Source organism: Schistocerca nitens, chromosome 1, assembly GCF_023898315.1.
Source record: "Schistocerca nitens isolate TAMUIC-IGC-003100 chromosome 1, iqSchNite1.1, whole genome shotgun sequence".
In the NCBI taxonomy this organism is placed as follows: Eukaryota; Metazoa; Arthropoda; class Insecta; order Orthoptera; family Acrididae; genus Schistocerca; species Schistocerca nitens.
The window spans coordinates 471,455,679-471,467,809 of record NC_064614.1 but is presented as its reverse complement, the minus strand read 5'-3'; the positions used below and the strand labels follow the sequence as shown (position 1 = coordinate 471,467,809).

General features: G+C 46.1%; 1 protein-coding gene across 1 annotated transcript in view; it reads right to left on the bottom strand.

Moving 5' to 3' along the window:
- Positions 1–12,131, bottom strand: part of LOC126236049 (transcriptional regulator ERG homolog) — a 300,731-nt gene that overhangs the window by 73,959 nt on the left and 214,641 nt on the right. The gene's annotated exons all lie outside the window — the stretch shown is intronic.

The window sequence follows — 12,131 nt, the reverse complement described above, 5'->3', positions numbered from 1 at the left end:
CTTCATTGCTCTTATGGTCTTCTGTCAGGCGGCAGGGAAACCAACGGGCAAACACCTTTGAATAACCCAACTGGAGGACGAATGTGTCAGCACTACTATCAGAAACGTGCAGCTGAGCAGTGAGGTGTTTGACTGTGATGCACCTACCACCTCGAATGAGAGTGTGCACACGTTCCAACATCGCAGGAGTCGGAGCTGTGTGTGGCTGGCCGGCGCATGGGAGATAGGACAGGTTTTCGCTACCCTGTTGCGACGTTGACAGGTGCTTTCGACAACGACTCACAGTGCTTTGTACAGCGCTGATGACCGCGCAGTTGAGCACCCCACAAACCAAACATCATCATCGTCATCACTTAGAAGGATGTACCACAATTCTTCCTGTGTTGAAATTCTAAGAGCTGAACTCGTGTACTGAAGTAATAGCTAAGTGTAACTTCCATATATCTTGTTAATAACAACTGTAAGAAAGGAGCTGCCTCATGGGCGTCTCTCTCAGTCGCTCGTTCTGACAGACTCATCGTCCATAGATAACAGTCCCTCAGGGCGCAGGTATAACGAGTCACAAAACAACGGTAATGATGAAAGAACTCGGTCGGTCATCAGTACCGTAGCATCCACTAAATAATAGTGAAACCAACTGCACAAAATACAGGAAATAATCAGAATATTTTTCTTGTTCATATGTGTGCATTGCATCATATATTCTTTCATTTAATGAAGACACTCTGTAATGAAGGTGATGGGTTAACCTTATTCCAATCAAAATTTCGGTCTAATGAGGCAGGAAATTATGAGAAAAAGACTTTCACCCTAATGGCCATTACATTAATGAGATCGGTAACGAGAACTTTTAGAATTTTTAATGAAGAGCTCTGCTTCGGTCATTATGGAAAATTTTTTTCTTTCAGGTGCCTTATGCGTATTCAGTGGATAAAAGGACCAACTCAGTTTCGAAAGGATTATTTAAAATGTCTAATCGGAACTTCAGATTTACATACAAATCAATAAGGTTTTAGTCTTTACTGCGATACAGTGGTATACCTATTTTGCAGCAAGATGCAGTACATCGTACTGCACGCCATTGACTTCTTTCAAATTTAAATTAAGAGCTGTAGACATAAATTTCAACTAAATTAACGCGCTAATGATGACACAGGGGTCAACGAGGTCTTTGCACTCCCGACTGAGAGGCAATGGTGTCGTTCATTCTGCGGTAACAGATACAGTCTGCTTGGACACTCAAGAAACCGTTTGGCGTAAGGTCCTTAGGAACCTTTGGGCTTTGGTGTGACAGTAAAGCAGGTCAGGAATTTTAAAATGATAGCATGTTTAATTTTCAGTGACAGCTGAGTTTAACATAACGTGGAGAAAATTCTTTGGAGCTTGCAGCCAATTCAAGTGGTTTAAAACGCAAAATGTTTCGTCAGGGTACACCTCAGTCATTGTCAAATGTCCTATGGCTGTAGCTGACGCCCTTTTACAGTGTGAACATTAATAAAACCGACAAACTGCAAAGACGGATTCCTGACTGGAAATGGAGGGAAAAATGGCCTATGTAAATGTGTCTGGAAATGCATCGTTTCCACGATAGATGGCACTGACGAATGAAAATTCCTCTGACCACGTGCGGTACATTCCTTGTGAGTTGCAGGCCGTGTGATTAACGCAGCGTACTGTTAGCGACAGAATGGTCCGGTATTCATGTCGGGAAAAAGTTGAGATGGTATTTGCGTACGGCCAAGCAGATGGAAACAATCGGGAGGGGCACGAGTACACCAAAGCAAGTACTCTCATAGATACCAACCACATGAGACAACATTTGACTCCCGTTCTGGGCGTTTATTTGATCATGAGGCCTTACAGACAGATGAACGTGCAGGGAGACGGCGGACTGTGCATACACCAGATCTGAGGAATTGGGTTCTACTGGATTTTGAGATAAAGTCTAGTACAAACTCCAGGCAAGTGGCCCGCCAACATGAAGTAGGCCAAAGTACGATTATGTGTTTCCTGCATGACAACCGCTGCTATCCCATCACCTACATCGAGTGCAAGGAACACCAGCAGCGGATTTCCCTGTACGGGAAAGATTTTTTCGATGGTTTTTGCACCATACCATTACAATTATGGAATTTCTGTCATCAGTCCTCTTTACCGACGAAGTAACCTTTACCAGAACTGGCACCATCAATATGCATAATCGTCATATATGAGCTACAGGAAAACCTCGGAAAATGGTTGAGGCTTCTCATCAGCATCGGTTCAGCATCCATGTGTGGGCAGGGATTCTTGGCGATTACATACTTGGACCGGTCATTATTCCACAACGTCTCGACGGAGGGTTCTGGACTTCCTGTTGAATGCACTTCCTGGGATGCCTGAGATTGTGCCTTTGGCAATAGGACAGGTTACGTTGTTTCTACATGACAAAGGACCAGCCTACTTCCGCATTACAGTTCGCCAACAACTTAACATCTTCCCCAGACATTGTAAAGACCCTGTAGCATGGCTTGATAGATCACCGGACTTTGGATTTTTACCTCTGTAGCTCATGGAAAACGTTGTGTATGCTGAACCATTTCCTGATGTACAGATCCTTCAGCAACGTGTTCACCATAGCTGTGACGCTATTCAGAGAGACTCCGAAACGTGCGAAAGTGCGACAATCCATGATGCGCGGTGTGAACGAGTACATTGCATCCTATCGAGGTTACTTTGAACACCTGTTGTGAGGTGGACGAGATGCAGTTCTCTACTGTGTTCCGGGACGACTTGTTGTCATTGCACGCACACCGTGCATTTCCAGACCCATGTTCATAGGACATTTTTTTCGTTATTTTCCAGTCAGGAATCTGTCTCTGCAGTTTGTCGGTTTTATTAATGTTCACCCTGTATAGCTGCGATACGGCCTGTGACTTCATGTGGTGTCAAGGCCAGCGCCACATAATGTAATGTTTTGGCTGCAAGGTCGTTGCGTCCGCTTCACCCTTCCGATGGCCGGTACCCAAGCTGTGTGCAAGTGCAGGCCGCCATCTTTATTGGAGGTGCCGCCAGAAATTTTTTGCCCCATCGCTTATAAATTAGTGGCCATTAAAATTGCTACACCACGAAGATGTGCTACAGATGCGAAATTTAGCCGACAGGAAGAAGATGCTGTGATATGCAAATGATTAGCTTTTCAGAGCATTCACAAAAGGTTGGCGCCGGTGGCGACACCTACAACATGCTGACATGAGGAAAGTTTCCAACCGATTTCTAATGCACAAACGGCAGTTGACCGGCGTTGCCTGGTGAAACGTTGTTGTGATGCCTCGTGTAAGGAGAAGAAATGCGTACCATCACGTTTCCGACTTTGATAAAGGTCGGATTGTAGTCTATTGCGATTGCGGTTTATCGTATCGCGACATTTCTGTTCGCGTTGGTCGAGATCCAATGACTATTAGCAGAATATGGAATCGGTGAGTTCAGGAGGGTAATACGGAACGCCGTGCTGGATCCCAACGGCCTCGTATCACTAGCAATGGAGATGACAGGCATCTTATGCGTGTGGCTTTAAGGGATCGTGTCGTGCAGCCACGTCTCGATCCCTGAGTCAACAGATGGGGACGTTTGCAAGGCAACAACCACCTGCACGAACAGTTACACGACGTTTGCAGCAGCATGGACTATCAGCTCGGAGACCATGGCTGCGGTTACCCTTGACGCTGCATCACAGACAGGAGCGCCTGCGATGGTATATTCAACGACGAACCTGGGTGCACGAATGGCAAAACGTCATTTTTTCGGATGTATCCAGCTTCTGTTTACAGCATCATTATGGTCGCATCCGTGTTTGGCAACATCGCGGTGAACGCACATTGGAAGCGTGTATTCGTCATCGCCATAAAGGCGTATCACCCGGCGTGATGGTATGGGGTGCCATTGGTTACACGTCTCGGTCACCTCTTGTTCGCATTGACGGCACTCTGAACAGTGGACGTCACATTTCAGATCTGTTACGACCCGTGGCTCTACCCTTCATTCGATCCCAGCGAAACCCTACATTTCAGCAGGATAATGCACGACCGCATGTTGCATGTCCTGTACGGGCCTTTCTGGATACAGAAAATATTCGACAGCTGCCCTGGCCAGCACATTCTCCAGATCTCTCACCAATTGAAAACGTCTGTTCAATGGTGGCCGAGCAACTGGCTCGTCACCCTACGCCAGTCACTAGTGTTGATGAACTGCGGTATCGTGTTGAAGCTGCATGGGAAGCTGTACCTGTACACGCCATCCAAGCTCTGTTTGACTCAATGCCCAGGCGTATCAAGGCCGTTATTTCGGCCAGAGGTGGTTGCTCTGGGTACTGATTTCTCAGGCTCTATGCACCCAAATTGCGTGAAAATGCAACCACATGCCAGTTCTAGTATAATATATTTGCCCAATGAATACCCGTTTATCATCTCTATTTCTTCTTGGTGTAGCAATTTTAATGGCCAGTAGTATACTATAACGCTATCCGTGAAAGCATTTTCCCGTTTAACAACAGATGTTTCGTCGAACGCAATTAGGCATTCGTTTTCCACAGCTTGTTTTGCTACCGCTGATTCCTGAAGATACCGTAGGCGGAGACACCTTTCATGATCCATACGGCGCTGTTCAATACTGAGCACAATGAGTCCATCATAAAACTGTCCACAGCCATACGGTATTTCGTATATTCTTGTCGTCTGTGGTCTACGTCATCTTCCATCGACATCACGAGCTGTGAAACTTTTGCTGGAAGCCTGAAGCCTGAATCGCTTTTACGGCTCTTTAGGAGCCGTCTAATCATTCCGTTTGAATATGAAAACGATTATCATTTTAACGCAACCCACTTACGAGTAGTTCCACATACATTCTGAATATACGGAAAGATTATTGTTCGGGTCTCTCATTCAGAAATCGTGTTTTAATCTTGTTTGTAAGAAAACCTCGTGTAAAATGGAGAAACGACTACCGGCAGTTGTTGGCATTCGACGACGGTGGGATCGTGGCCTGTCGAGAATGCAGTTAGCCACTCCGCGGTATTACTACTCCATTGGTTTCAGAAATGTAACAGATGGGTTCAGAAGCTCCGTGCTCAACACGATGCAGGATTTTAACTCCCCCATGCGACTAGCGCCCGCGATGACAGACATATGAGGACTGTTCGCAAAGTAAGGTACAATCGGTCGCTAAATGGAAACCACTGTGAAAATCAAGAATGTTTTATTTGCAACAGTTAGTTACACCTTCCAGTTCATAGTAGCCAATCCGGCTTAGACATTTGTCATAGCGCCGTACCAACTTTCCAGTACCCTCGTCATAGAAGGCAGCCACCTATGCTTTCCGCCAGTTCTCTACACTGGTGTGCAGCTCGTTGTCTGTGCCAAAATGTTGTCTTCGTAGTCAGCGGTTCACGTAAAGATGAAACTCAGGCGGAGCCAGTTGTGTGCTGTTTTGTGGGTGATGAACACTTGCCACCGAAAACGCTGCAGGAGCATCCTCATTGGTCCAGCAATGTGAGTTTGAGACTTGTCATGATGAAGGAATCGCATGACAGTTATGTTATGCGGGCTGCATGACATCAGGCGAAATCCCTCACCAGGCCCTCATACTTGGCTGGAGACACTATTTTCTGTGCTTCTCTACGTGCTCATTGTGAGATCAAAACTTAAAATAGCGACGGTAGACTTGTCATGAAGAAGGAAACACATGACAGTCATGTTATGTGGGCTGCATGACATCAGGTGAAATTCCTCACCAGGCCCTCGTACTTGGCTGGAGACAGTGTTTACTGGGCATCTTTACGTGCTCATTGTGGGCTCAAAACTGAAACGAGCGAGAGCACATTACCGATGGGCACGCTAGAGACACTGTCCAGCACATCTGTGCAAAGCTTCATCGCATTTTAGCTGTTGTTTCCAGTTTAGTGCCCAACAGGACGTTACTTTCCGGATAGCCCTCTCTCGATCGTGGTAGATCGTAGCTAGAACAGCGAAAATGGGTTAGTTTGCAGAAAAACAAGGACGCACATAGACGTTGCGACGCCGTAATCAATTATTCAAAATGACAGTCACAATCGCATTATTTATTTTGCCGCCAAGAGTATCATCGACTGTCACGACGGCGACCATTGTCGAAATAGTAGCACGTCGCCTTTTCAGACAAGTCCGAGTTCGGCTTGAAGCATCACGATGGAGGCACCCGTGTGTGGACGCTTCTATGAGACTGAATGTTGCTGGATTTTACTCGTGATCTTCATACTCGACCACGAACTGGAACGATGGTATGGGGTGCCAATGGGTACACAATACGATCAGCTCTAGTTCGAGTAGCCACTAATTAGGGGAACAGTCTTCTGTTCTTCGAGTTGTCCTCGGCGTTATCTTTCAAAAAGATAACGTAGTATCTCATGTTACCTATTTTGTCCTGATATATTTCGATACAAGAAGTGTTGGACACATTGTCGACATCTCTCAACCAGTGAAAACATCTGACCATGGGTTGCTGAGAGGCTGCCACGTCGTTACTCAGAAGCCACTGTGATTGGTGAATTCCGTCATAAAGTTGAAGCAGCATGGAATGATGCACCTCTATCTGTCATCCAAGCTCAGTTAGAATAGATGCCCAATCAGGGCAGAGCTATTGTTTCTGGCAGAGTCGACAGCCCTGTGTACCAAATTTCGCAGCCTGTATACATTCAAATCACCTGCAAATTTAATCACGTACTCTCCCTATTATACTATTTATTCACAACAAGTAATAAAATCTGCATTACTTCCTGGCGTCACAATTTTAATGGACAGCAGTGTATCGTGGGCAAAGAAATGTGACCAGGTAGTGAGTCGCCTGCAACGTATGTCAGAAGCGCAGCGTCGCTGCATGTGCCGCAGCAACAAGTGGAGCCCCCAGGGCCCTTCTCGGTCTGGATCAGCGCACCCTGCCGCCACACCGCATACCAATGCCGGCTGCTCTTCGCTGCGTCCTCCGCTTCTCTGCAGAGAGCTACAGATTCACGTTCCTGTTCTGCACATCCTAATACTAGATGGCAACCATAGGGCTTCACTGTGCGCATTTGGTGTTCTCTAGGCATTTCGGTATTTGTCATGTACACACCCTTACAAGCAAGACAAAAATATGAAGCTCTCATTAGAAAGAAATAGCTTCTGAACGTATGACGCTGTGCGTTAATTTTCACCGCTCAGTGCTGATTTGAAACTGTTTGTCAGATTAAAACCGAGACTAAAACCTGGGACCTCTGCCTCCGGCGGGAAAGTTCTCTACCGACTGAAATATCCAAACGCGACTAGCGACCGGTCCTCACAGCAATACTTCCGGTAGTGCCTATAATCAGTACCCACTCCACTGCTGGGTAGAAACTCACACTGGAAACGACAAAAATGACAGTTTTGTTCAAAGACATTAATTACAGTGCAGTCACCGCATTTATAAAGGTCCCCTGGACATTAAAAATGACGGGACATACTTCTCAATAGAGTATATGATCGTCACGGTCAGCAATGATGCTTTTCAAGTGTTGTCTTGCTGGCCACAGATTGGTAAGGAGTTCTTGTGGTTGGGCGTTCCATTCCTCCACCAAAGCGGTTGACAACTTTTGTACCGCTGTTGGTGTATTTGGATGTGCTGTAATATGTCTCTTCACCACATCCCACACGTGCGCGGTGGGATTGAAGTCGGGGGGACGGACAGATCGGTCCACTCGCCTAACATCTGGGTCCCAGAGTTCCTCCAACTGCGCTGTCCGATGTGGTACGCACTGACATCCACAAAATGAAAATGCCGAATGGACCTCTGGAAAGTCGCCCATATGGAAGGAGTACTGTGTCATAATAACGTTGACCGGTGCGTGTACCGTGTTCAAAGTTCTGAAGATCAGTGCATTCATGTAACATTATGCATCCCCACACCATAACACCCGACCAGCAAAACAATCATGTTCTACAATGTCTATGGAAGCAATTCGTGTTGCCACCTTTCGACATATGAGGATACATCTAGAATGACTAGTCAGACTGAATCTGCACTCATCCGAGAAGAGCACACACCGCCACTCCTCGTTAGTCCAGTCGCTAGGCTCTTGGCACCACCACAGACGTTACCGCTAATGGGCTGGTGTCAACCGAATACAACGCACTGATCGTTAGGGGAAGAGACCACCCCCATGCATTCGCCGTGCCACTTTGGTGAGCGAGATTGCGTGCTTTACAGCCCTATTAAATGTGGTTGCAATTGCACCTGTTGTTTAATGTGTATTTCTTCTTGTCTGTTGCGCCGTGTAGAGGTCATCTGTTGTTGTACGAGGTGCATTCAAGTTCTAAGGCCTCCGATTTTTTTTCTCCGGACTGGAAAGAGATAGAAACATGCACATTGTTTTAAAATGAGGCCGCGTTCATTGTCAATACGTCCCAGAGATGGCAGCACCGTACGGCAGATGGAATTTTACCGCCAGCGGCGAGAATGAGAACTGTTTTAGATACTTAAAATGGCGACGTTTTCCTTACTTGAACAGCGTGCAATCATTCGTTTTCTGAATTTGCGTGGTGTGTAACCAACTGAAATTCATCGATAGTTGAAGGCGACGTTTGGTGATGGAGTTATGGATGTGTCTAAAGTGCGTTCGTGGGTGCGACAGTTTAATAAAGGCAGAAGATCGTGTGACAACAAACCGAAACAACCTCGGGCTCGCACAAGCCGGTCTCACGACATGATCGAGAAGGTGGAGAGAATTGTTTTGGGGGATCGCCGAATGACTGTTGAACAGATCGCCTCCAGAGTTGGCATTTCTGTGGGTTCTGTGCACACAATCCTGCATGACGACCTGAAAATGCGAAAAGTGTCATCCAGGTTGGTGCCACGAATGCTGACGGACGACCACACGGCTGCCCGTGTGGCATGTTGCCGAGCAATGTTGACGCACAACGACAGCACGAATGGGACTTTCTTTTCGTCAGTTGTGACAATGGATGAGACGTGGATGCCATTTTTCAATCCAGAAACAAAGCGCCAGTCACCTCAATGGAAGCACGCAGATTCACCGCCACCAAAAAAATTTCGGGTAACCGCCAGTGCTGAAAAAATGATGGTGTCCATGTTCTGGGACAGCGAGGGCGTAATCCTTACCCATTGCGTTCCAAAGGGCACAACGGTAACAGGTGCATCCTACGAAAATATTTTGAAGAACAAATTCCTTCCTGCACTGCAACAAAAACGCCCGGGAAGGGCTGCGCGTGTGCTGTTTCACCGAGACAACGCACCTGCACATCGAGCTAACGTTACGCAACAGTTTCTTCGTGATAACAACTTTGAAGTTATTCCTCATGCTCCCTACTCACCTGACCTGGCTCATAGTGACTTTTGGCTTTTTCCAACAATGAAAGACACTCTCCGTGGCCGCACATTCACCAGCCGTGCTGCTATTGCCTCAGCGATTTTCCAGTGGTCAAAACAGACTCCTAAAGAAGCCTTCGCCGCTGCCACGGAATCATGGCGTCAGCGCTGTGAAAAATGTGTACGTCTGCAGGGCGATTACGTCGAGAAGTAACGCCAGTTTCATCGATTTAGGGTTAGTAGTTAATTAGAAAACAAATCGGAGGCCTTAGAACTTGAATGCACCTCTTAGTTGGCCGTGGTCCACAATCTCTTCCCCTTCGGGCATCAGTGACGGTTGTCCTCAGTGCTTCCCACGCAAGGTAAACAGTGCTGTGAGCAACACCAAACTCTTCGTCATACTATGTTCTTCGTCTGTTTTCCCGATGTCTCTTTCCGTGGTAAGGCATCCAAATGTTGTCTCCGGGCCATGTTGGAATGAAGTACATCACCGTAGTGCACCGTAACTCCTCGCTGACTTATACTATCTTTTCCCGTTTCCTCACCTGCCTCATATTGCGAGGCCAATCCCATTTGGCTATGCGACGTCCAACTTTCTTTGCACGACTGGAGACCTCTAGCAACAAGCTCCGGGACTTTCATTCATGTAGACTAAGTGGTTGGTATTATAGCTTACTTTACCTATCCATACCTTAATTTTGGATAACAGAGTATTAATGTGTCACTGAGAACAGTAAGACGCGTTGCTCTAAGCCGTAGAGCTGAAGATTTAGGGTCCTGTGCTGTAGGATGAAATTAAGTATGTAAGGTTTGATGATGGCTCGGTATTTCTGTTAAAGACGACAAAGGACTTGGAAGATCATATGAATCGAATGGATTGTGTCTTGAAAAGAGGTTAAAAGATAAATATAAATGAAAGTAAAACGAAGGTAACGTGGAATATATGCGACTTAAGACAGGCAGTGATGACGGAATTAGTTTAGAAAATGAGACGCTGAAAAGTAAGGAGTTTAATTAACAGAACATCAAAATAAATGCTGGTGGTAGAAGTAAAGGGGATAGAAAATGTAAATCGGGAAACAAAATACAATCAGAAAGAGAAATTTGTTAATTTCTAATATACAGGGTGTTACAAAAAGGTACGGCCAAACTTTCAGGAAACATTCCTCACACACAAAGAAAGAAAATATTTTATGTGAACATGTGTCCGGAAACGCTTACTTTCCATGTTAGAGCTCATTTTATTACTTCTCTTCAAATCACATTAATCATGGAATGGAAACACACAGCAACAGAGCGTACCAGCGTGACTTCAAACACTTTGTTACAGGAAATGTTCAAAATGTCCTCCGTTAGCGAGGATACATGCATCCACCCTCCGTCGCATGGAATCCCTGATGCGCTGATGCAGCCCTGGAGAATGGCGTATTGTATCACAGCCGTCCACAATACGAGCACGAGGAGTCTCTACATTTGGTACCGGGGTTGCGTAGACAAGAGCTTTCAAATGCCCCCATAAATGAAAGTCAAGAGGGTTGAGGTAAGGAGAGCGTGGAGGCCATGGAATTGGTGCGCCCCGACTGAAATGTGCAGGAGCTCCATCGTGCATGAACCACATGTTGTGTCGTACCTGTAAAGGGACATGTTCTAGCAGCACAGGTAGAGTATCCCGTATGAAATCATGATAACGTGCTCCATTGAGCGTAGGTGGAAGAACATGGGGCCCAATCAAGACATCACCAACAATGCCTGCCCAAACGTTCACAGAAAATCTGTGTTGATGACGTGATTGCACAATTGCGTGCGGATTCTCGTCAGCCCACACATCTTGATTGTGAAAATTTACAATTTGATCACGTTGGAATGAAGCCTCATCCGTAAAGAGAACATTTGCACTGAAATGAGGATTGACACATTGTTGGATGAACCATTCGCAGAAGTGTACCCGTGGAGGCCAATCAGCTGCTGATAGTGCCTGCACACGCTGTACATGGTACAGAAACAACTGGTTCTCCCGTAGCACTCTCCATACAGTGGCGTGGTCAACGTCACCTTGTACAGCAGCAACTTCTCTGACGCTGACATTAGGGTTATCGTCAACTGCACGAAGAATTGCCTCGTCCATTGCAGGTGTCCTCGTCGTTCTAGGTCTTCCCCAGTCGCGAGTCATAGGCTGGAATGTTCCGTGCTCCCTAAGACGCCGATCAATTGCTTCGAACGTCTTCCTGTCGGGACACCTTCGTTCTGGAAATCTGTCTCGATACAAACGTACCGTGCCACGGCTATTGCCCCGTGCTAATCCATACATCAAACGGGCATCTGCCAACTCCGCATTTGTAAACATTGCACTGACTGCAAAACCACGTTCGTGATGAACACTAACCTGTTGATGCTACGTACTGATGTGCTTGGTGCTGGTACTGTAGAGCAATGAGTCGCATGTCAACACAAGCACCGAAGTCAACATTACCTTCCTTCAATTGGGCCAACTGGCGGTGAATCGAGGAAGTACAGTACATACTGACGAAACTAAAATGAGCTCTAACATGGAAATCAAGCATTTCCGGACACATATCCACATAACATCTTTTCTTTATTTGTGTGTGAGGAATGTTTCCTGAAAGTTTGGCCGTACCTTTTTGTAACACCCTGTATACTTGAAGGTTATGGAGTCTTCTGAAAGTTTTTGTATAGAAGTGAAAAGTTTGCGATAAGTACGAGAGACAGAAGTAATGTGAAAGTTATTGTAATGTGGCGAAAAAGAAGAATAATGATTA